We start from the raw sequence: 5,088 nt of genomic DNA, 5'->3' as shown, positions 1-5,088 counted from the left end.
CTAAACCCAGATGGTCTTTTCTTTCCATTGTCTTATGTAATTTATATGAAAGCAGAACATGAAAAAAATTCAAATGTAATTTCTTTTCCACCATTTATGCTTAATGGCCCTGTAATCACTTTCATGGCCTCAGTTTCTCTGCTGAGTCTCAAGAGGTTCTGTGGATTAGTTTATGTCACAGAGGTGCTTTACAGCAATTGAAAATGCCCAGCAAGAGTGAAAATGTCTGTTATCATGAAACATGCATTTCCAATTTAGGTTATTCCACCATGTGTCCTCTGTAGAGTCGAAAATACTCTTCTAATTTGAATCAGCCCAGAGGGTATAAACTAAAAGAAAGACCCATAGATGGAAAAAAATAAAATAAAATAAGACTGACCCTGAACTCAACTTTTTAAAATGAGTTTTCTTGGGGAACATTCTATTTTGTTTGGTCATCTATGGGGAAATGGAAAAGAGGATTGAGGGATGAAAGAGAGGAGGACACAAAAGGCTCTGAGAGGTGTCTAGGAATTTCTTTTTGCTTGAGGATTCCTGGAATATGATGGAGGGAGGGTTTAATTTTTCCACTTGGCTTAGTGACAGTTTCTGCCACCTTCCCAGACATTACCTTGACAACCAATTCGTGCTACGTTCTTGAGAATTCGTTAGCAGGCTCTGAACAGAATAACTACACCCATTTAGTCATCCTCTATTTAAAATTGTATTTGTAATGTTGGCTTCAAACACTCTAAAGGGCATTTGGAGCTCCATGGATTACATGAAATTGTACTGTGTAATGTAGTATATTTGCCAGCACCTCATAAATTGTACAATATTCATATATTCACAATGTAGAGATACCTGGGATTCTTTTTGAAATTAAAAATTATTTTCTACTCATTTCTCCCACATTCCCAAGCATGGCTGAGTGAGTGAGGACTGAATTCAACATTGAGTTCCTCCACCAAATAGTCACCACATACTTTGAAGAGCTTTGGAAAGGAGAGAATCAGTGATTTGGGATCCTAAACAATGATAGGTAGGTACAGGAAATTCTGAGCAGCCGAAAGAAAATTAATATCAGGGCCCTGGGCACCTGGGGTCTGGAAATTTCCACAAGCCAAGTAGAGCTGGCATTTGGATGTTTTCCTGAGTATTAAATTCTCACTGCATTTCACTCAAGGCACTTAGTGCTTTGTATTTTCCTCATTGTGCTTCTAAAACTAAATGCAAAAAAAAAAAAAGAAAGAAAGAAAGAAAAAAGCTTTTCCACATTTGCAAGGAACAGCTAAGAGGCAACAAGAGAGTTAAAAAAAATTTTACACACCATTAAACTTCGAGCTCCTCATAGCACTGTGAGCCTTTATGACAGATGCTGAAAATATGTGCAGCCTGAATACTGCCGGAGGATTGGGTCAAGTCCTCCATCATTTCACTCTTTTTTAAGTTTATTTTTTCAGGAGATGGACCTTAAAATGTCTTATATTTCCCCTTCACCAAGTCTGTCCTTCCGACATCACCTTGATTCCCCTGACAGCATCCTGTCAGCAAATATAAGTCAGTAGAAGCCATTTCTACCCAGTAGGTCCTATGACTCCTTCCAGATCTGAGCACCAGCAGGGCTGCATTCACTTTCCCTGGCTTAGAGGCATTCCCATTGGATTTGACTGTGAACTCAGAGTCCCAGGGAAAAATTATGTGAATATTCCCAGTATGTGATTACTTTTCCTATGGGCTCACAATGGAATAAATGGGCCCAGGTCTCTGAGGAATCATGAAAATAAATGAAAAACACACGAAGTGTCAGAGGTCACTGGGTGGACTCTTATGCTTTGTAAATCTTGGTGAATTCGAAGCAAAATATTCATGCCTTTGGTCAACTGTCCATCCAACAGATCAGGATTTTCTGCCCAACTGTGATTTAACCGTAAACAACCAATATACCACTTTTTATATTTATTTAGATGCTACTGCATGCTGCAGTTTCCACATGGATGTCCTGATGTCACCACAGTGACTACTATACCCACCGGCCCACCATTAGAAAGAAACTTACCTCTTCTTCCAATTGCAGAAGAAACAAGGACATTTGGCAGTTGGATGATTTATATCTCATAGGCAGCTTCACATATTTTTGGAGTTACATCAGTGACTAAAACCACACAATAAATACCTCCAGATTCAGTGAACTCTTAATTTTTTTAAATCACAAACCTTCAAATCTAAGAAATATTTTGGTCATTTCCATAAAATACAATTGATTTTAATAACTAAATTACCCCCAAAGAGAGCCTTAATGAGTACCACTGCTCCCCCTAAATGGAAAGAGTATCATTCTGAATTTTAAGATCTTATAAAGGTATCTTCTTTAATCATTTTTCATGTTAATCATTTGCCTTGTATGTTTCAGCAGCTTGCCATTTCCATAGCAAATGCATGTCAGTAGTGAAACCATATTTTCCCCATTAAAAATTTTGTTTTAAACAAAGCCTCACCCATAAAAGAAAAGATAAGCATCTAATTGGATAACCCTGGGAGTTTCGAGCTAGAATTTTTATCACGCAGCTTATTGCCTTCTTTGGATAAAATGTCTGGATGTCTGCACACAAAAGCAGACTGCTCTCTGCTTGTCATGTTTTTAACTTTAATCTCTGCTATATAAAAAAATGCATTGTTGGCCCCTTGAAAAGCTTCCATTGTCAAAAGGGAATGTAATAACCTTTCCTGCTTAGAGGCCAGGTGTCCCGCAGTAACAAGCCATGGTGATAGAGTGGCTTGTCTCTGCGGCTATGCCTTCATGATATCGCTGGGTTGTAGTCAAGACACTAACAACCTTGGGATAGAGAATGGCTGAGCCAACCACACCATCTCACACAATGGAGCTGGGCTGTGGGGGAAACTGCTGGAATACTTGAGAAATACAATAAGCTTGATCTCTCATGTGGGAAAATCCATGGTGTTTAATAGCTTCATAAAGTGGCATGCTTTTGTCTCTGTATATAAAGTCCCCAGTAAATTCTTACATTACCACCATTATAAAACGCAGCAACGGAAACGTTGAGCTGTGCTATTTGATCCCCAGTGGCAAAGGTTAGGAAGAACCAAAATTCATAACGATTTCCAAGGAAACACTATTAGGGTGTAATTTAAGGAGGTTTTGTGGCCATAATTTTCAGTGTGGTGCAGAACGTGCTTTCGTGACATACACACCCCCACCAAAACGGTAATGCTTCACGATGAAAATTGACAAGAATAAAAAAGATGAAAGGTCAGTAGGGAAATGAAGAGTATAATCATTTGTGCCAATTGGCTCCACCACATGAGTTCAAGAAAGGAGACCACATGTTTTCAGATACGATTCTCATGCAAAAGGTTCCATTCTCCACTCTGAAAGAACGCTGCTTTCTGTGTAACTGTAATTTCAGTGTATATCTTCAGCCTGTGATTTGAGGCTGAGACAAGCATTTCCATTTAATCGTCATGGCTATTGCTTACCCGCAGTGGACATTTATCTTGATGTAGAGACCTGCTAGTCACTGACACATATATGAAAGTAGTAATCCAGATTTTCCCCAGGTTCAGTCCTTAATTCATGGATGGGCATTAACTGCACTGTGTGGCAGGGACAGTCAATGAGGAAGTGAGCACAAACTCTCATAAAGATACTGGCATGATAAAACGCAGGGAAATGTTCTGCTACCCACTAATTTGGGTAGCAAGGTGTTATGGTTATTTAACTACCCAGCTTAATGTAGGATTGCCTAAATGCATTCATTTTCTGCTAAATAAAATGCCATAATATATATTTAATATTGAACAAAAAGTATTCAGTAAGTTTCATAAGTTTAAAGTATACATTCTAGTCCAGACTCAGTGGCTCACACCTATAATCCCAGCACTTCGGGAGGCCTGAGCAGGTGGATCACCTGAGATTAGGAGTTTGAGACCAGCCTGGCCAACATGGTAAAATCCCGTCTCTACTAAAAATACAAAAAATTAGCCGGGTGTGGTGGCATGCACCTGTAGTTCCAGCTACTCAGGAGGCTGAGGCAGGAGAATCTCTTGAATCCGGGAGGTGGAGGTTGCAGTGAGCCAATGTCCAGTCACTGCTCTCCAGCCTGGGTGACAGAGCGAGACTGTGTCTAAAAAGAAAAAAAATACACATTTTATTTGATAGTCTGGAAGAGAGACCAACAAACCTTGTTTGCAAAAGACCAGATAATAAATATTTTGGGTTCTTCAGGCTTCTCTGTCTCAACTCCTCATTTTGGCCATTATAGCACAAAAGCTATCACAAACAATATGTAATCAAATTATGTGGCTGTGTTCCAATAAAACTTTATTTACACAAACAGTCCTGAAGCTGGTTGGGCCTGAATTGGCCATGGTTCTTCAACTCCTGATCTAGAACAGCCCTGTCCAATAGAAATATAATGTGAGTCATATAGTTAACATTACACTTTCTAGTAGCAGCTTTTAGAAACGTCAAAAAGAAACAGGCAGAATTTATTTCAATAATATATTTTATTTAACCCAAGATATCAAAAATCTTATCATTTGAACAAAGAATCATTACAGAAATTATTGAGATTTTTATGTTCTGTATTTATACTAAGTCTTTGGAATCGATATGTATTTTGCAATGACAGCACATTTCAATGTAGACTGGTCATGTTTCAAAAGGCTCAACAGCCACAAGGACTAGTGGCTACTATTTTGGACAGTGCAAGTTTTGAAGCTTTGCCACAATTGTCAACAGTTCCCTAATAAGAAGATGTTGTCCTCTGCTATTGCTGACTGATGAAATTAGAATCAGTGCTGTGAAATGCTGAGCGGGATCCTTCTCTGGAACTGGAAGTTAGGTCCCACTGCCTGGAAAGACATGAGTTCTCCTAGGCTAAGCTCAGAGGGCCACCAACTCGGGGAGCACACCAAGAGGGGCTCTGCTAGCAGAATGGGCATAACATCCCCTAATTCCAGAAGATATGAAAGAGGTCATTATGAGGGATGTAGGTTTAAAGACAAGCTACTCTTCTCTCTCCAGCAAAGGGTGGGGCCTCTAGACCAGATTTCTTCTCAAAGCCAAGGAGAAGTGCTCCCTGCAAA

Source organism: Cebus imitator, unplaced genomic scaffold, assembly GCF_001604975.1.
Source record: "Cebus imitator isolate Cc_AM_T3 unplaced genomic scaffold, Cebus_imitator-1.0 Scaffold426, whole genome shotgun sequence".
In the NCBI taxonomy this organism is placed as follows: Eukaryota; Metazoa; Chordata; class Mammalia; order Primates; family Cebidae; genus Cebus; species Cebus imitator.
This window is presented reverse-complemented; position numbering follows the sequence as displayed.